This window comes from Gossypium arboreum, chromosome 8, assembly GCF_025698485.1.
Source record: "Gossypium arboreum isolate Shixiya-1 chromosome 8, ASM2569848v2, whole genome shotgun sequence".
NCBI classification, from domain to species: Eukaryota; Viridiplantae; Streptophyta; class Magnoliopsida; order Malvales; family Malvaceae; genus Gossypium; species Gossypium arboreum.
This window is the reverse complement of record NC_069077.1, coordinates 73,433,996-73,456,054: the sequence shown is the minus strand read 5'-3', so window position 1 is coordinate 73,456,054 and position 22,059 is coordinate 73,433,996. Positions and strand designations below refer to the sequence as shown.

The following is a 22,059-nucleotide window of genomic DNA, read 5'->3' as shown; positions in this document are numbered from 1 at the left end:
TTGTTAATATGTCATAGTCATTACATAAATTGATTATGTTCACATAGCTGAATTAATGCATGACATTAATGTGTTCACATCATGCCGAATTTATGAGTGTTCATGAGATATCTTAATGACTTGTTTATTTCATGTAGGTACATCCCTTTGGACGGTACAATGTATGGATGAAGAAACATCTCTTTTGGGCATTCCACACTCATGAATGAAGAAGTATTAAATGCTGGTGCATGTACGACTAGATGCAAGGTTTCTACAAATTCATGCATGTGTCGAATGCATGTATGGACATTAAAGGCTAGTCCATGAATGGATCAAATTCATGGGATGATAGAATGCATGAATGGCTTAAGTGCATGTATGGTGGCTGTCTCCTAACTTTCCAAGGCACTTATTTGGCCAAGAAGTAGCTGTTCACACTTTGAATTGACCTATAAGCTACTACACATGCATGGATGGGTTCAAGAACGTCCAAAGGAAGGAATTAACTCAATAATTCAACACATTGATTGAATTAAGTGTATGCACAAAGGGGAGAACGAATTTACTAGGTTCATGCTTCAATTTATGAACCTACATGCTATTAAAGAGTTTAATTATGAGGATACATGTTCCATACAAGTGCATGAACGTCCCAAGGAGATGAATGCAACCTTTGGTGCACATACAAGTCACTTGAAGCCTTTCTTTATGATTAAGCATTCATGCACACACTTAGGGGGAAGAAAGTGTCCATTCAACTAGTTCATGAATCTGCCAAATTTATGAACTATTTTAATACATTAGTGATGTGAGCACGCCCGGGGCATCTTCGAATACAAACCAAGATCTAAACGAGCTGCCTAAAGGACCTATAACTCAAGCTCATGCTAAACATTTCCTAGAAGCTATTTTAGCTTCTAATGCAAAACCTTGGTTCGAAACAAGGGCTAATGCTTACAAAATCAGCTTGAAGCAACTATCCAAAGGACCCGTGCATTGTTGGCAAGCTGATCCTAGCTCATTTCCAGCTCCTCGAGCTCCGTCCAGCTCAACTCAGCTTATTTGAGCTACTTTGAGCTCAACTGAGCTTACTTTCAGCTCTTTCTTTCTTCCTTTCAATAAACTAAGTCTTAATTTAGTTTATAATTAAGTTTGCTACAGCTCATGCCAAAACCCCTAGCTCAATTTCAGCTCATTAAGTGTTTTGACTATTTTTGAGCTAGCCGAATTTACTTCATAAGTTGACTTATAATTATTATGTTTGAATTTGATTAATTTCATTAAATTGTTTAATTATTAATTATTATGATTTTTATGAATAGTTATATTTTAATTAATTGTGTGTTAATTCATGTAGGTTAGTCGAATGTGGAAGGTACATTCATGAAGAGATGCATGAACGGGAAAGTTCAACGAATGAGAAGATTCATGCACGGCCTGGTTCAATGCTTGGAGGGAATTAAGTTCATGTACATGGGAGGTTAATTACATGCATGTGGATTAAGAAGATACATTCACTTTGGACGGTACACATGCATGAATGAAGGCATTTATTGCATGTTCATGTACTGCCAGATTCAAGTTCCCTTTTAGTTCATGCATGGCCGAATGTATGTGGGTGAAATACATGAATTGTTTGCTGTCCAATTGACTTCCTAGGTGTCTATTCGGCCAAGAGACACTTTTTGAATGATTCATTCATCCCATGGCTGAATTTAGGCAAGCTATTGAGTTCCCAAGACATCACATTCATCCAAGATGCTTTGCTTACACATGAAGCTGTCCAATGGAGTTCCCATCAGCCGAATTTAGTCCTAGCTAATTAAAGACTTGTTCTAGATTATTCTAGTGCATTTATAGCTGAATTTATTTAGTCTTTAAAGCTATTAGTTTGTCCATTCGGCTACTACTTATTAGCCTATAAATAGTTTGCACATTTCATTGTAAAGGGACTTTTGCCAAAATTGTTAATGAACATTTGTTCTTGTGAGGTTGCTTCCTCTCATATCTCGTATAAGTTTCGAAAGACTTATCTGGCTTGTGCTAGTGGCATCAATCGTCTTGTTTGAACTTATCACCAATCTTGGTGTGGCGTTCACCTATCCATCTATCCATCTTTTCACCTTAACAATATAGGAACCAGGGTGACACTTCTTAGTGTTAATCATTCCTGACGTTGAGTTCATTTTTCCATCCCCCATCTTTCAACTTTCCTTTTTGTAACCAAACCGACCCATTTATCCATCACCCATCTTTGCTACACATAACCGAACCTATTACTAAACTTACCCTTCTTGAAACCTTCCGCTTGTTCTAATCCATTATTTTACTTTTATTACTAAAATCCGAGGCACAAACGACTCTCTCGAACTACGATCAGGCAACTACGTGAATTTGACTCATCTACCCGGGCCAGATCACATCAATTAGTGTGAACATTTTTATTATTGTGTGAACACCTAGATGCCAAATTTGAATGGTCATCTATGTGCCTATAAGTATTTGTTTTCTTTGAATTGTAAGGAACTTTTTGCCAAAATTTTTATTGAATTTAATCTTGTGAGAATTTTCTTCTCTAAACTTTGTTTGAGACTTTGTTGACTTATCATTTTCATTTTTACCTTGAAAGCCTATAAGCATTTGGGTCGATATTTTCTAATATTGGTTCATGCTTGCTTTTGAGTTCCTTCTTTCCATTCTTTCATTTACTTTAAACCGAACCTTAATATTCATATTTTAAACCCTTCATTTGAACCCCTTGAATAGCTTCCGCATAATTTATTTAGAAACATCCTTTTCGAACAAACCGAACGATACTTTCTCGTAGACGATCGGGCAAACTCACATACGACTCGACTCTCCCCGAGGCGGTTCGTATCAGGCTGTTACAAAGAGGCTTTAAATATCATTAAGAAGTTGTTTCTATCAATTAAAGGAGAGCATTATTCTTCTTTAAATTGGGCAGCAACTTTGTTTCATCTTCCATAACTGTTTGCTTCATGAGTAATCACTACATGCATTCAATTCTCCATCAAAGAAGCTGGTGTCTTTTCGGTTGCTCATGGAGACTTCAAAAGACTTTGAAAGCAACTTAATTGAAGAAGTAAATCACATTGAAGGTTGGAGTTACTTGGAATAGAATTTCTATAGTTGTGACTTTTCATTAGGCCTCATTATTAGCTTCATTAAAAGTGACCTTTCAGCTAGCTTTCCTTTTGACACTATAAATTCATGTAACCAGCCTTTTGAAAGAACACTTTTTGGAATATTTTTGTTAATGATATTCTGCCAAATTTGTGAGGCAAACTTTTCTATGTTTTCGTTCAAAGATTTGTTGGCTACCTAGTGTTCTAGTTGTGTCATCCATTTTCTTTGTTGAAAACTGAACTTATCACTACTCGTAGTGTGGCGTTCAAACATACCAAGGTTCCTACTTTGCTAAGTAGCGGGTCGAGGTTCTCATATTCTCCATCCGACCACCTTGAAAACTTATAAACATTTGGGTCAATATTTTCTAATATTGGTTCGTGTTTGTTTTTGAGATCATTTTCATTTCCATTCCATTCCATCTTTTCGTTTCATTATAACCAAACCTACAAAAACTTTATATCCATAAACCCATCTACATAAACTTCATATCCATAAACCCATCTTTGAAACCTTTTACATAGCTTTCGCCATTATTTACGTTAAAACATCCTTTTGAACAAATCGAACGTTACTTCTTCGTAGACGATTGGGCAAACTCACATACGACTCGACTCACCCCGAGGCAGATCGTATCAGTCGTTGATTAGGCCCGTCACATCTTTGCCTAGCAAGTTCAGGATATTCATCGCGTTGTCTTTGGGCCTCAACTTGGTAGAGTCGATCTTCAAGAGGATTAAGCCTTCGGTCAAGTAATCGTTCCATCTCGCGCAAAAGGGCTTGCATTTGCAAATCCGAAACATTTCTGATTGGTTGTCGCCCTTGTTGTTCTTCCATGTTTTGTCCACTATTTTGGGACATCTATTCGTTTAAAATAGCCTCACAAACAAATCCTCTCGATCCGCTTAGAAAGAAAGAAGTTTGATGACACTCACACTCGTGTTTACACTCTTAGTTCGGCTTTTACCTCCCCTCGAATACGCTCATGCTCTCTTGCCTTTTACCTCTCTTAACTTTTCTCGTAATTTCATAAGCAGATTCGATAATGCTTAGTCCTTGGTCTAGGTGGTCGATTCAAAAGGGGTAACAAGTGATTGATGTATTCGGTTTTTGGGTAGGCTGAAAGAGTAGGGAATTTGGGTTAAAAGTGTGGCGTATTAGGGATAATAAATAGAAGATGGACCGGGAACTATATCAGATCAAGCATGACGATCAAATAACAATTGAATTGCATAAATCACTTCTTTTTTTACGAAATTTTTTATTTTTTTCAGATTTTTTTAACTTGTATAAAATTTTTTTGCACTATATCAGCAAACTAAATACAATAGAAACACTTTTGTACATGATTTTTTTTTCTTCAGCTGCGTAGATTTTTGTTTTCATAGTAACAGCAACAAACTAATCAAAAGGAGAAAACTTTGGTATACAAAAAAAAATTTCTATACTCTTTTTTTTTGAATCCTACTTACTTTTGTTCACTTGTACTATTCCCGGGATGGTTTCATCGCACGAACTTCTCGTTTTAGTAGCTCTGATACCAAATGATACGATTCGTCTCAGGAGAGTCGAGTCGTATTCATAGTTGCCCGATCGTCGACAAGAAGTTGCGTAAAGTTTAGTTGAAGGAGTGGGATAGTTGAAGAAAGGCTAAGATAGAAAGAGGGGTTCGAACGAAATGGTAGGAATGAAATGGTATGAACGAAGGGATATGAACGAATTGGTCGATTTAGGTTCGATTTGGTAAAGAAGAAATGGGTTTAAAAGAAATATGGATTGAACAAAAAGTGCAAACAAGAACCAATACCGATATGGTATCGACCTGTTGTTTATAGGCCCTTTGAGTTTGGTTTAGGTTTGGTAAAGGAAACCTCGACCCACATCTAACAAGATAGGAACCTCGGTATGTTGAACGCCACACTACGGATAGTGATAAGTTCGGGTTCAACAAAGAGCACGGTTGACACAACTAGAACGCTAGGAACGCCAATCGAATCTTTGAACAAAATATAAGAAATGTTTTCCTCACAATTTCAGCAGCATAACATTAACAAAAGTTTCAAAAAGTCTTTTTACATGGAAAACAATCAAGTATTTATAGGCCTAAAGTCTAGGTAGCCGAATGGCCTTTCATACTTACAAATTAATTAAAAGAAAATTCTAGAAAAATTAACTCTTAATGTGCATGACTAGATTCGACTATGGGAATGGTGGATGAATGCATCTTCATGCTTAAGAAAACACAAAATGAATGCATGATGTCCAATGGTCACTTGTAAGGTTTAGCCAACCTTGTTAAATGAAGCAATGTTTGGCCAAAAATTATGAATTAATTGTGGATACTCCAAGGGCCAACATATGTGTGAAAACCAAATGTTGAAGAGTCTTCTTGTGTGAACAAGGTGAGCCAAAAAGTCTTGCCATGTGAACATAGGTGTGAAACGAATTAAGGAAATTCATGGGGCAGCTAATCGGCCAAGCTATCTTCATGCATGTGTGGGTGTCCTTTGGCCGAATGGTCACCTTGAAGAATGAAGAGATAGCACACCATACATGAATGGAAACATTCATGAACCTTGAAAACGTTGAATGTGGTCATACATGCACTTAGCCAAACTAATGTGAACTAATGTGAACTAATTATCATCAATAAACACTTTTAAGACATATTTAATAAAACTAATGTGAACTAAAATTTAATATGTGGGATATTAAATTAACTAATTATTGAACTTTGCCACTAGCTAGTTCGGTAGGTCTAGCATTGACATCATCCCACATTTGCTGAACTAAAGCTATAACAGCTTCTTTAAATTGTTTTGCACGAGCCCTTGTGATCGGCCCTTGAGGTAGCACCATTGGATCTCAGCTCGGACTTAATACGAACCGCCTCGGGGAGAGTCGAGTCGTATGCTGAGTTGCCCGATCGTCTACGAGAAAGTATCATTCGGTTTGTTCAAAAAAGATGTTTCTAAATAAATTATGCGGAAGCTATTCAAGGGGTACAAATGAAGGGTTTAAAATATAAATATTAAGGTTCAGTTTAAAGTAAATGAAAGAATGGAAAGAAGGAACTTAAAAGCAAGCACGAACCAATATTAGAAAATATCGACCCAAATGCTTATAGGCTTTCAAGGCGAAAATGAAAATGATAGAACCTCGACCCACTACTTAACAAAGTAGGAACCTCGGTATATGGGTGAACGAAAACAGGTTGACGCCACTACTAGGTAGATAAGTCAACAAAGTCTCAAACAAAGTTTAGAGAAGAAAATTCTCACAAGATTAAATTCAATAAAAATTTTGGCAAAAAGTCCCTTACAATTGAAAGAAAACAAATACTTATAGGCACATAGATGACCATTCAAATTTGGCATCTAGGTGTTCACACAATAATAAAAACGTTCACACTAATGTATTAAAATAGTTCATAAATTTGGCAGATTCATGAACTAATTGAATGGACACTTTCTTCCCCCTAAGTGTGTGCATGAATGCTTAATCATAAAGAAGGCTTCAAGTGACTTGTATGTGCACCAAAGGTTGCATTCATCTTCTTGGGACGTTCATGCACTTGTATGGAACATGTATCCTCATAATTAAACTCTTTAATAGCATGTAGGTTCATAAATGGCAGCATGAACCTAGTAAATTCGTTCTCCCCTTTGTGCATACACTTAATTCAATCAATGTGTTGAATTATTGAGTTAATTCCTTCCTTTGGACGTTCTTGAACCCATCCATGTATGTGTAGTAGCTTATAGGTCAATTCAAAGTGTGAACAGCTTCTTCTTGGCCGAATAAGTGCCTTGGAAAGTTAGGAGACAGCCACCATACATGCACTTAAGCCATTCATGCATTCTATCATCCCATGCATTTGATCCATTCATGGACTAGCCTTTAATGTCCATGCATGCATTCGACACATGCATGAATTTGTAGAAACCTTGCATCTAGCTGTACATGCACCAGCATTTAATACTTCTTCATTCATGAGTGTGGAATGCCCAAAAGAGATGTTTCTTCATCCATACATTGTACCGTTTAAAGGGAAGTACCTACATGAAATAAACAAGTCATTAAGATATCTCATGAACACTCATAAATTCGGCATGATGTGAACACATTAATGTCATGCATTAATTCAGCTATGTGAACATAATCAATTTATGTAATGACTATGACATATTAATAAAAAATATTAATATAAGACAAGTTTAATGCTTAAATAAATATGTGCAAATTTTTATTTAATTCATTAAAGACAAAACCGAGTTTAAACTAAAATGAGCTAAGCTTTAGCTTGTGAGCCAAAGTTGAGCTGAGATTAAACTCCTAAGCTGAAGTTGAGCTAAGGTTTAGCTCGTGAGTTGAAAGTGAGCTAGGACTGAGCTCGGTTTAGCTCAGACAAGATGGATTGAGCTCGAATAAGCTGGATTTGAGCTGGACGGAGCTCGTGGAGTTGGAAACGAGCTGGGATCAGCTTGCCAACATGTCATTGCTCGGCTTGACAGACTTGCTCAATAAAGTTCGCGGGGCGTGCTCGTATCAGGACTTGACTTATGGGAAGGCGTGATCATATCAGACACTTTAAATTGAGCTGAAACGAGATATAGGTGCATGAGCTAGTGATGAGCTGGGGGTAAGCTCGTGAGCTAAATTCGAGCTAGGTTCAGACTCATAAGCTGGACTCGAGCTGGGGAGCTGGACATGAGCTGAATCTGAACTAGTAGCAAGTTGCAAGGTGAACTGGAAGAGTTAATATAAGCTTCCTCACTGTGGCTGGGCTGAGTTTCATCCCAAATTCGAGCTACAAGAGCTGAAATAGAATCTTTGAAAGCCTTAGCTCGAGCTCGAGTGATAGGGCCTTGTGGTAGCGTCAGATGATCTTTACTTGAACTAGCTGAACCGTTGGGCGCGCTCGCATCATTCCCCCCTCTTCAAAATGACTTGTCCTCAAGTCAGAATCTACATCAAAAGGGGATAAATCTGAAACATTGAAAGTAGCGCTAACATTATAGTCACCTGGCAGATCAACTTTATAAGAATTGTCGTTTATTCGTTCAAGAATTTGAAAAGGTCCGTCTCCGCAAGGTAGTAGCTTAGATTTACGTTGGACCGGAAAGCGTTCCTTGCGCAAGTGAACCCAAACCCAATCTCCGGGTTCAAAGACCATCCGTTTTAGGCCTTTGTTCGCATTTCGCACATAGGACTCAGTCCTAGCCTCGATATTTGCTCTCACCTTTTGGTGTAAATCTTTGACAAAATCTACCTTTTTCTTAGCATCTGCATGAACAAACTGATCAATAGGCAAAGGCAATAACTCTAAAGGTGTCAAAGGGTTAAATCCATATACAATCTCAAAAGGTGAAAATTTTGTCGCGGAATGGACGGAACGATTATACGCAAACTCAATATGTGGAAGAAAATCCTCCCACGACTTCAAATTTTTACGCACGATGGCCCGGAGTAAAGTGGATAAGACTCGGTTGATGACCTCCGTTTGGCCATTAGTTTGGGGATGGCAGGTAGTCGAAAATAGAAGTTTGGTTCATAATTTCCCCCACAAGGATCTCCAAAAGTGACTTAAAAATTTAGCATCTTGATCCGACATAATGGTGCAAGGGATGCCATGGAGTCTTACTATGTCCCTAAAAAACAAGTTTGCAACATGAACAGCATTGTCAGTCTTAGTACAGGCAATAAAATGAGACATTTTTGAGAATCTATCAACAACTACAAAGATAAAGTCCTTCCCCATTTTTGTGCGCAGTAGTCCAAGAACAAAGTCCATAGAAATGTCGACCCACAGCGCTTCAAGGATGGGCAGTGGCGTGTATAAGCCATGGGGTTGAACCTTCGATTTAGCTTGCTTACATGCTATACCTCTCACAGACCCGCTCCACGTCCTTTCGCATCCGTGGCCAATAGAAGTGTTCTTGGAGAGTGGCAAGCGTCTTATTGACTCCAAAATGGCCCATAAGCCCTCCACTATGTGCCTCGTGCACTGGTAAGTCTCGAACAGATCCACAGGGAATGCATAATTTACCTTCCTTGAAACGGAAGCCCTCGTACCTATAAAAAGTGTCAAAAACACCGTTTTTGCAAGTAACGTAGATCTCACCAAAATCAGAGTCATTATCATAAGTATCTTTCAATAAAGCAAAACCTAGAATTTTGGAATCCAAATATGATAACAAGGTATACCTTCTAGAGAACGCATCAGCCACTATATTATCTTTACCTTTCTTATGCTTGATGACATATGGAAACGACTCGAGATATTCAACCCACTTTGCGTGGCGGTGGTTCAATTTATGTTGGCCTTTGATATGCTTCAAGGATTCATGATTGGAATGTATGATGAACTCCTTTGGCCACAAATAATGTTGCCAAGTCTCAAGTGCCCGTATGAGTGTGTACATCTCTTTGTCGTACACCGGATAGTTGAGTACGGCTCCGCTGAGTTTCTCGCTAAAGTAAGCCACAGGTCGGCCCTCTTGTGTCAAAACAGCGCCAATTCCCACACCTGAGGCATCATATTCGATCTCGAAAGTCTTCGCAAAATCTGGAAGAACAAGTAAAGGAGCGTTAGTTAAGCAATCTTTAATTTTATTAAATGAAGTGATGTGAGCACGCCCGGGGCATCTTCGAATGCAAACCAAGATCTAAACGAGCTGCCTAAAGGACCTATAACTCAAGCTCATGCTAAACATTTCTTAGAAGCTATTTTAGCTTCTAATGCAAAACCTTGGTTCGAAACAAGGGCCAATGCTCACAAAATCAGCTTGAGGCAACTATCCAAAGGACCCGTGCATTGTTGGCAAGCTGATTGATATGAGCACGCCCCGCGAGCTTCATCAAACAAGTCTGTCAAGCCGAGCATTGACATGTTGGCAAGCTGATCCCAGCTCATTTCCAGCTCCAAGAGCTCCGTCCAGCTCAAATCCAGTTTTTTCGAGCTCGATCCAACTTGCCTGAGCTAAACCGAGCTCACTCCTAGCTCATATTCAGCTCACGAGCTAAACCTTAGCTCAACTTCAGCTTAGGAGTTTAGCCTCAGCTCAACTTTAGCTCACGAGCTAAAGCTTAGCTCATTTTAGTTTAAACTCGGTTTTTTGTCTTTAATACATTAAATAAAAAATTGCACATATTCATTTAAGCATTAAACTTGTCTTATATTAATATTTGTTATTAATATGTCATTGTCATTATATAAATTGATTATGTTCACATAGCCGAATTAATGCATGACATTAATGTGTTCACATCATGCCGAATTTATGAGTGTTCATGAGATGTCTTAATGACTTGTTTATTTCATGTAGGGACATTCCTTTGGACGGTCCAATGTATGGATGAAGAAACATCTCTTTTGGGCATTCCACACTCATGAATGAAGAAGTATTAAATGCTGGTGCATGTACGGCTAGATGCAATGTTTCTACAAATTCATGCATGTGTCGAATGCATGTATGGACATTAAAGGCTAGTCCATGAATGGATCAAATGCATGGGATGATAGAATGCATGAATGGCTTAAGTGCATGTATGGTGGTTGTCTCCTAACTTTCCAAGGCACTTATTCAGCCAAGAAGTAGCTGCTAACTAATTCTATGTTGACCATAGAGCTCCTTGAACATGTTCACACTTTGAATTGACCTATAGGCTACTACACATGCATGGATGGGTTCAAGAACATCCAAGTGAAGGAATTAACTCAATAATTCAACACATTGATTGAATTAAGTGCAAGCACAAAGGGGAGAACGAATTTACTAGGTTCATGCTGCCATTTATGAACTTACATGCCATTAAAGTGTTTAATTATGAAGATACATGTTCCATACAAGTGCATGAACGTCCCAAGAAGATGAATGCAACCTTTTGGTGCACATACAAGTCACTTGAAGCCTTTCTTTATGACTAAGCATTCATGCACAAACCAAGGGGGAAGAAAGTGTCCATTCAGCTAGTGCATGAATCTGTCAAATTTATGAACTATTTTAATACATTAGTGTGAACGTTTTTATTATTGTGTGAACACCTAGATGCCGAATTTGAGTGGTCATCTATGTGCCTATAAATATTTGTTTTCTTTCATTTGTAAAGGACTTTTGCCAAAATTGTTAATGAACATTTGTTCTTGTGAGGTTGCTTCCTCTCATATCTCGTACAAGTTTCGAAAGACTTATCTGGCTTGTGCTAGTGGCGTCAATCGTCTTGTTTGAACTTATCACCAATTTTGGTGTGGCGTTCACCTATCCATCTATCCATACTTCACCTTAACAATATAGGAATCGGGGTGACACTTCTTAGTGTTGAATCATTCCTGACGTTGAGTTCGTTTTCCATTCCCATCCTACGAATTATTTTCTTGTTATACCAAATCGACCCATTTATCCATCACCCATCTTTGCTACACATAACCGAACCTATTACTAAACTTACCCTTCTTGAAACCTTCCGCTTATGCTAATCCATTATTTTACTTTTATTACTAAAATCCGAGACACAAACGACTCTCTCAAACTACGATCGGCAACTACGTGAATTCGACTCATCTACCCTGGCCGGATCACATCATTTGGTATCAGAGCTTGTAAATCGAGAGGCGCCGACGTTCGTATCAAGATCAAACTAGGTTCGTTGTGAAAAAAAAATTCGAATTAAAAAAAAAATTCAAGTTGTAAATTTTCGTTCTCTCTCTTGTAATAGTGATATTGTGAAGTATTAAAAAAAAGAGACAAAAAAAATGAAATTATAAAAAAAAAGTGAAGTGATCAAGTTCTTCTTTTGTTTATATTTTGACCCGATCGACAAAGTGTTCTTTTCATCAACTTTGCACCCCATTTCCAAAATGCCACACTACACCAAAGAAAAATTTTCTTTTAGCTTACCCATAACCTATACATCTTATCCCTTGTAACCGATTTTGAAGCCGACCCCAAAGCACCAAGACGAGTCAAGAGAAACAAAATACGAGGTTACGAGAGTAAGCTTGAGTGGTAAAAGGCTAGAGTGTGTGAGAACATTTGAGAGATTGAAAAAGCCTAAAAACGAATGCAAACACGAGTGGAGTGTTCATCAATATTTCTTTGCGAGTGAAATAGTGAGATTTGTGGTGAGATACTTGATTTTTTTTTATTTTGTTTTGTGATCTAACATTTTCTTTTCAGCAACAAAAATCATGTCACGCGAAGAGTTCACCTCGGAATACCAATACTTGGTACAAGAAATGTGAAAAATGATGGAGTCCAACACTAAGAACATACACGAGAGATTAAATCATTTGGAAAAACAAGATCAAAGTGATAGAGTTTCTTCGAGTCGAAAAATGGAGACAAGAACCCCACGGAGATATACCCCCGACTACTACCTAAGAAAAAGTTCCTATCGTGATTTCTTTTTGCCATCTACTTTGAGACAAAGAGATTCATACTATGACTCATATTCATCAGCGAATTCGAGAAGTGACTTCGATCGAAAGTCCTTTTCATCAAGAAATTTGAGAAGACGAGAAGTCGATTATGATTTTGATTCATTCCAAGATGGCGTTCGAAGAGAAAGACATACTCCTACTAGATCTTCAAAGAAATCTTACTCGGAGTATTCTTCACGAAGTTTTGATTATGAATCATATGCAAATAGTTCTTCATCTTTCGAACAAGATTTGTATTCTCATTGTTCTTTTGTACATTCTTGTAAACAGAAAACAAAGAAAAGAAAAGAAAAAGCAAAAGAAGAAAAAGAAAATGAAATAAAAAGAAAAGAGAGGCAAGAGGCAAGTAAGAGAGAAAATGAGCGAATCTTGAGGGAACTTGAAAAAGCCTTTGAAAAATCCTTTGAAAAACAAAAAGAAAAAGAAAAAGAAAATGAGAATGAAAAAGAGTTTGAGAGAGAAAAAGAATGTGAACAAGAAAAAAAAGTGGAAAAAGAAATTGAAACAAAAGAATCGAGTGAGAAAACAAGTGAGGATTATTTTACTAACCCACCTATTCGATCTTCTTGTGAATTAACTTTTCAGGTTCCTAGAAGTTTGTGCGACCAATTCCATCTACATTACCTTCCAAATGAGAGGTGTTTTAGGTTGTTTGAAAAAGGTAAGTTCGCGAATGACTACCACCCACTTGCGATCGAAGGTAAGGAAGGTAAGGATTCTTTGTTTATCGAATCAAAGTCACTTGATTGGATAATTTTTGTTCACTTACTGTTGTTAATGAATTTGTTTTAAAAGGTGCCATATACAGCTTTTCTTATGACGATTACTACATTGGCAAATTTGTTGACAACATTGGATTAGTTTTCTCTAAGCGAATTTTGAACATGTTTGATCAAAGTCTGTCACGTAAAAATTCTGATGTGTTTGATCCTGCAAACTTTTTGAACTGATGTGTTAAATCTTTATGTTTAAATATGCCTGCTCAATTGATTTGTGATAAATCTGCCTGTTTGAAAAGTTGCATGTTCGTTAAAAATTCTTTGTTTGGCATCCATGTTAAAAGATCTTCACATGATATGTGCAATTGTGTTCTTCATGAACAATCTTTGAGTTTTTGTGCAAAATTTCCATGTAGTGATTTGCATTCCCGATTAATACTCTTGAAGTATGAACCTTTGCATTTTGGTATGCTCGATTTTGTCAAATCAACATGTGTGTTTAAACTAGTGAAATATAATTCGTGTGGTGAGTTGATTATATCTTTTTCTAATATGTTGCTTGTTGGAATTCCTAAACAAGTTCGTGTGTTCAAGCCTGGTATTTGCTACATGAATTCATTTTATGGAAACATTAAGCACTTTGCATCATTTGCAATCAAAATATGTTTGCTTGATGTTTTAACTTTTGATAAGAAGGTGAAATTCAATGATTTGGGTTTCAATTTTGATTCGTTTACTAATCACCTTGTCTGGCCACATCTGAAATTTTTGTTCCATTTTGAGAAGGTAAGATCGACTTATGCTTTGGGACTTGAATCAAATTTCAACGATGATTTATTTTTTTCTTTTCAGTCCATACCTCCTCTCTGAAACTAACCTTTTACATTTTGTGAATGTAACCCTTTAAAAAGCACGAGCTGTCATGGTGCTTCGTCACCAACCCAAGTTGATCGAGGTAAAAGGTTTGTTTTACATTATCTGTCCGAAGAGAGAAGATTTATCTTGTTTGAAAAAGGTAAAACCGATCCTAAATTTTCTTCTCTTCAAGATCGACAAGGTAAAGTTTATGAAAATTTTCCAATACCTTTACTCTATTCGAATGTTGTTGAAAATCTTTTTGATGGTTTGATGTTTGGAAATTGTTTGTACCTTGTTGTGATTGATTGTTGTCTTTGGCCTAGTAGTGATCCGTTTGTGTTGGAAAGTGATTACACAAATCATGTTGTTAATAAGCTTAAAGAGTGATTTAGTTTCCAATTGGCCATGGTACACTTTTGCGTGTACATTCCCATGAATTGTTATTTTGAATAAACATATTGAAATGTTTTGGATGAGGAATAATGTGTTTAAGTGCCTGCCATCGTTTACAACCAATTATCCCTTGATCCAACTTAGTCTTCATGTTTGCAACGTTGGTCTAACGAAACTCTTCGATAAATTTACGATGCTTGCTTTGACCAATTGAGATTTTTGGCATATGTTCGATTGAATGAATTTTTATGAACTATCAAACACATTTGAATCGACTCCTTTGAGTTTCTTTTTATTGGCTGTGGTAAGAATTTTTCAGGTCTGTGTGACATCTTCCATCCCATTTGACCGAGGAAAACCATGCATGAGTCGTAGTTCTCCCATGGACAAACGGCTCGACTTGAGGACAAGTCGCCTAAAAGAGGGGGGAATGATACGAGCACGCCCCGAGAGCTTCATCGAACAAGTCTGTCAAGCCGAGCATCGACATGTTGGCAAGCTGATCCCAGCTCGTTTCCAGCTCCACGAGCTCCGTCCAGCTCAAATCTAGCTTATTCGAGCTCGATCCAACTTGCCTGAGCTAAACCGAGCTCACTCTTAGCTCATATTCTGATACGATCCGCCTCGGGGTGAGTCGAGTCGTATGTGAGTTTGCCCGATCGTCTACGAAGAAGTAGCGTTCGATTTGTTCAAAAGGATGTTTTAACGTAAATAATGGCAGAAGCTATGTAAAAGGATTCAAAGATGGGTTTATGGATATGAAGTTTATGTAGATGGGTTTATGGATATAAAGTTTTTGTAGGTTTGGTTATAATGAAACGAAAAGATGGAATGGAATGAAAATGAAAATGATCTAAAAAAACAAACACGAACCAATATTAGAAAATATTGACCCAAATGTTTATAAGTTTTCAAGGTGGTCAGATGGAGAATATGAGAACCTCGACCCGCTACTTAGCAAAGTAGGAACCTTGGTATGTTTGAACGCCACACTACGAGTAGTGATAAGTTCGGTTTTCAACAAAGAAAATGGATGACACAACTAGAACACTAGGTAGCCAACAAATCTTTGAACGAAAATAGAGAAAAGTTTGCCTCACAAATTTGGCAGAATATCATTAACAAAAATATTCCAAAAAAAAGTGTTCCTTCAAAAGGCTGGTTACATGAATTTATAGTGTCAAAAGGAAAGCTAGCTGAAAGGTCACTTTTAATGAAGCTAATAATGAGGCCTAATGAAAAGTCACAACTATAGAAATTCTATTCCAAGTAACTCCAGCCTTCAATGTGATTTACTTCTTCAATTAAGCTGCTTTCAAAGTCTTTTGAAGTCTCCATGAGCAACCGAAAAGACACCAGCTTCTTTGATGGAGAATTGAATGCATGTAGTGATTACTCATGAAGCAAACGGTTATGGAAGATGAAACAAAGTTGCTGCCTAATTTAAAGAAGAATAATGCTCTCCTTTAATTGATAGAAACAACTTCTTAATGATATTTAAAGCCTCTTTGTAACAACCCTCTCTTTTGTAACTGAAATCTCTTGAAAAGTCACCTTATTGAATGCATAACAGCCTTTAATAATAATAGATGGGAGCTAAAAAGTCACCTGCAATTAACACATGTAACCGTCACATTTATTCATTTATTAAGCTTAAAACAAATTAACAACTAACTTAAATAAATGAACTAACACTTATGTATCATTTATTCCAACAACTAGTTTAATTAAGAGAAGCATTATTAAATGAACTTAAATTCATGCATCAATAAATTATCCTAGGAACTAGATTATTTAAAGAAGCAACTATTAAATAAAGTTCAACAAAAACACTTATTAATTAAACTAAGATGAGTTGAATAAATGTCCAGCAACTCATTTATTAAACTAAGATGCTTAAATGCATGGTTTAAAATGCAAACTAAATGAACAAATGAATTACTTAATGCAAGACTTAATTTAATGAAGCTGACTTAAACTAACATCGGAGTCACATAATGTATGACTTTATTAAATGCAGAACACATAATGCATGTCATAATTAAAATATGTATTTAATAAATAAGACATAATTAAAGACTAAAGTAACTAAGATAAATCAAGTCTTTATTCCAACAACATAAATGAATTTAAAGGTCTCATTTTGCATTTGGGCCCCTCGAGTTTAGGCCAATCTCGATGTCATCGAGATGTACCGAAACATGATGCGACCGGGATCGCATCATACCCCCCTTCTTGAAGATGATTTGTCCTCAAATCGGGCCATTTTCTCAAAAAAAAATTCTCAAGATCACAAATTAGCCCTCCCTCTTTAAGAGGGTACCACCTCACATTGTCACTTACAAAAGAATAAAACAAGTTAGTGATACAATGAAGGTTAAACCAGGAGGAACTTTCTGAAATTTTATTCACAGCTTGACACAAGAAAATATTATCATCATCATAAAGACAAGGAGTAATAAAATGATGAATCAAGAATGAACAATTCCTTTTCGAAGTCTTGGTGCATACTTGAGCACTTGATCGATTGCCGAATTCAAAATAATTGACAAGTTTTACCTTTGCAAGTTGGATATCCAAATTTGGTAATAGAGCATGCATATAAATAAAACACTCATACATCACAAGTTTTATGTGCACAGCCTTGTTTAAACATGTGGTTTTTCTATAGATCAAAGAATGCACATCAACGACACAACCATTGTTAGTAATGTTCTCATCATTTTCAAACCATCCATTACTAATAAAAAAATAACAATAAACCTCATCAAGGTACGAATGCGTTTCAGAAACCAAAACATCAACAATGTTTCCATCAACATTCAAAGGGGGTGGTTGAATCTTAAAAGATTCAGAAAACTCACCTTGTTTTCCCATATGAATGAATGAATGTGGATCGGTTTGAGCAGTACCTTTTTCAATCAACGTAAACCTCCTCTCTTCGGAAAGATATTAAAGTCGTAGCTCTTTACTTGAACTAACCTAAAATGTAGGAGAAATACAAGAACAACTCGCGTTTCTCAAAGTATCACTTTCACGAAAAGTAAAGGGGTTAGTGACATCGTAGATGTTCAACTTTAAGGGACATCTTTGAATCAATGCCGGGATAAAAATATGAGTTGGCCTTACCTTTTAAAATGATACAAGAAATTTATGGATAGCCAAATAAAATGATCAAGGAACGATTTTATATTGTATTCATAATTTTTAAATTTTGCCCCCTTAGTCAAAAGCCAAGCATCAATCAAACAAAAATTGGTCGCACAAATTTGGAATGCTTGAATTTTTCACATATTGAACCAAAATAGCAAATTCTAGGTTTAAACACATAAGTTTGTTCACTTGCTAGAAAATGCAACAAAGGTTTCATGCGTGTCATGATTTCAAACATGCTGATCCAAAAGAATTTGTGCATATACAAAACAAATAATCCAAACTCCTTACATTCATCGAGATGATGGGCATAAATTTAAAGATTTTGCACAAGGCAGTAGTTGATTCACATAATCACCACAATCAAACAACTTAAATGTCTTTCGTGAAGAATAGTTACCATGTAAGATGATATTATGTGCTTGCCGATTTAATCGAATGTCATCAACAAGTTTTACACCACAAAACAACTCAAAAGAACACTACCTCATACTTCCTCTTAGAATGGACTTATCAACCACAAACAAAGAATAAGGGTTAATTAAATCAAAATAAGGGGATCTTTTAAAAATTAAGCCATCAAAAATTTTACCGACAACTTTCAAACTTGTTTGCCGTGGCTCGATTTCTAAAGATTCCTTACCTTTGAATACTTGCGGTTGGATTTTATCTTCAACCTTTCCTTTTCTGATTATACAAAAGCATCTCTCATCAGGAAAGTATTGAAGTTGAAGTTCGTCACACGGATTGTTAGGAGCCTGAAAAGAAGAGGTAAGACGAGAAGAATTCACAGATTGGTTAGTGGAAACAACACTCTCTTTTTCTTGCCCTCTATCAACTTTTTCTTTCATTTCTTTTTCTTCAAGAACAATTGTTTCTTCCACGCTTTCTTTTTGCTCACTCTCTTTTTCAACTTTACTTTCTTGCACACACTCTTTTTCTTTTTTGCTTCTCTCGATTTCTTTTAGAACCCACTCGTTTTCTCTCATGATCATCTTTTGCCTCTCTTTTCTTTCACTCTCTTTTTGTTCTTTTTCTTTTTCAACGACTTTTTCAATGACTTTCTCAATCTCTTTCAAGAATCTCTCATTTTCTCTCTTACTCGCCTCTTGCCTCTCTTTCATTTCTTTTTCTCTCATTTTTTCTTTACAACTTGAAGATAATACAAGTGAATCAGCATGATAAGTATTTTTTTTGAAAGATGTGAAATCATTTAGATAGAGTTCACGATCAATTCTTCGAGAATGAGTCTTCGTGGATGCATACGAAGAGTTACTTGGGCTCCCTCGTTCGTTATCTCGAAAGACCTTAGACTCGAAGCTTTCTTTCTTTTTACTCGAATTTCTTGTCGAATAGGTATCACGATAGAAATCTCTTCTCGAGTAGTCATCAGATGTGTGTCTCTGTGATGTTCTTGACTCCTTTTTCTGACTTGAAACAATTTGCTTTCGTTGAACTCTTGCTCGATAGTCTAGCTTTTCTTGGACAGGCTTGATTTTTCGATCGAGCATGCACTCCATCTCTTTCAACAAATATTGAAATTCAAAGGCTGAAAACTCTTCTCGAGACATGATTAATAGATGAAAAGAAAAATGAATAAAACAAAACAGAAAATGAATACCTTACCACAAACCTCACTAGTCACTCACAATAAAATTTGAATGGCACTCACACTCGTGTTTGCACTCAAGATCGGCTTTTTCAACACTCTAATGCTCTCACAACACTCGTGCCTTTTACCTCTCTTTACCTTTCTCGTGATTTCGTAAGCAGATTCGCCAAGGCTTAACCTTAGTCTAGGTGATCGGTTTCAAATGGGTAACAAGGGATGATGTGATTTACAATTGGGTAGGCTTACAAGAAAGAGAATAATTCGGGTATAGTGTGGCGAAAAGGTCAAGGATGGAAGTGGATGAGAGGGTAAAGGTTTCAGGATTGAAAAATGGAGAAGAAGTAAAACTATGTTCAAATTTTCAGATTTTGTTTTTTTCAGAATTTTTGTTTGAATTTTTTTTCGTTTTTTTTTAAACTTACTTGATGAGTCATAGACTATTCCTGGAGTAATTTTGAATGCTCGTACTCCTCGTTTTTGTAGCTCTGATACCAAATGATACGATCTGCCTTGGGGTGAGTCGAGTCGTATGTGAGTTTGCCCGATCGTCTACGAAGAAGTAGCGTTAGATTTGTTCAAAAGGATGTTTTAACGTAAATAATGGCGGAAGCTATGTAAAAGGATTCAAAGATGGGTTTATGGATATGAGGTTTATGTAGATGGGTTTATGGATATAAAGTTTTTGTAGGTTTGGTTATAATGAAACGAAAAGATGGAATGGAATGAAAATGAAAATGATCTAAAAAAACAAACACGAACCAATATTAGAAAATATTGACCCAAATGTTTATAAGTTTTGAAGGTGGTCAGATGGAGAATATGAGAACCTCGACCCGCTACTTAGCAAAGTAGGAACCTTGGTATGTTTGAACGCCACACTACGAGTAGTGATAAGTTCGGTTTTCAACAAAGAAAATGGATGACACAACTAGAACACTAGGTAGCCAACAAATCTTTGAACGAAAATAGAGAAAAGTTTGCCTCACAAATTTGGCAGAATATCATTAACAAAAATATTCCAAAAAAAAGTGTTCCTTCAAAAGGCTGGTTACATGAATTTGTAGTGTCAAAAGGAAAGCTAGCTGAAAGGTCACTTTTAATGAAGCTAATAATGAGGCCTAATGAAAAGTCACAACTATAGAAATTCTATTCCAAGTAACTCCAGCCTTCAATGTGATTTACTTCTTCAATTAAGTTTCTTTCAAAGTCTTTTGAAGTCTCCATGAGCAATCGAAAAGACACCAGCTTCTTTGATGGAGAATTGAATGCATGTAGTGATTACTCATGAAGCAAACGGTTATGGAAGATGAAACAAAGTTGCTGCCTAATTTAAAGAAGAATAATGCTCTCCTTTAATTGATAGAAACAACTTCTTAATGATATTTAAAGCCTCTTTGTAACAACCCTCTCTTTTGTAACTGAAATCTCTTGAAAAGTCACCTTATTGAATGCATAACAACCTTTAATAATAATAGATGGGAGCCAAAAAGTCACCTGCAATTAACACATGTAACCATCACATTTATTCATTTATTAAGCTTAAAACAAATTAACAACTAACTTAAATAAATGAACTAACACTTATGCATCATTTATTCCAACAACTAGTTTAATTAAGAGAAGCATTATTAAATGAACTTAAATTCATGCATCAATAAATTATCCTAGGAACTAGATTATTTAAAGAAGCAACTATTAAATAAAGTTCAACAAAACACTTATTAATTAAACTAAGATGAGTTGAATAAATGTCCAGCAACTCATTTATTAAACTAAGATGCTTAAATGCATGGTTTAAAATGCAAACTAAATGAACAAATGAGTTACTTAATGCAAGACTTAATTTAATGAAGCTGACTTAAACTAACATCGGAGTCACATAATGTATGACTTTATTAAATGCAGAACACATAATGCATGTCATAATTAAAATATGTATTTAATAAATAAGACATAATTAAAGACTAAAGTAACTAAGATAAATCAAGTCTTTATTCCAACAACATAAATGAATTTAAAGGTCTCATTTTGCATTTGGGCCCCTCGAGTTTAGGCCAATCTCGATGTCGTCGAGATGTACCGAAACATGATGCGACCGGGATCGCATCATATTCAGCTCACGAGCTAAACCTTAGCTCAACTTCAGCTTAAGAGTTTAGCCTCAGCTCAACTTTAGCTCACGAGCTAAAGCTTAGCTCATTTGAGTTTAAACTCGGTTTTGTCTTTAATACATTAAATAAAAATTTGCAAATATTCATTTAAGCATTAAACTTGTCTTATATTAATATTTGTTATTAATATATCATTGTTATTATATAAATTGATTATGTTCACATAGCCGAATTAATGCATGACATTAATGTGTTCACATCATGCCGAATTATGAGTGTTCATGAGATGTCTTAATGACTTGTTTATTTCATGTAGGTACATTCCTTTGGATGGTACAATGTATGGATGAAGAAACATCTCTTTTGGGCATTCCACACTCATGAATGAAGAAGTATTAAATGCTGGTGCATGTACGGCTAGATGCAATGTTTCTACAAATTCATGCATGTGTCGAATGCATGTATGGACAAGGCTAGTCCATGAATGGATCAAATGCATGGGATGATAGAATGCATGAATGGCTTAAGTGCATGTATGGTGGCTGTCTCCTAACTTTCCAAGGCACTTATTCGGCCAAGAAGTAGCTGCTAACTAATTCTATGTTGACCATAGAGCTCCTTGAACATGTTCACACTTTGAAT

At 36.2% G+C, this 22,059-nt stretch overlaps 1 pseudogene; it reads right to left on the bottom strand.

Annotated features, from left to right (window-relative positions):
• Positions 1–8,008: 8,008 nt before the first annotated feature.
• LOC128296617 (uncharacterized) overlaps positions 8,009–22,059 on the bottom strand; it is a 44,918-nt pseudogene continuing 30,867 nt past the window's right edge.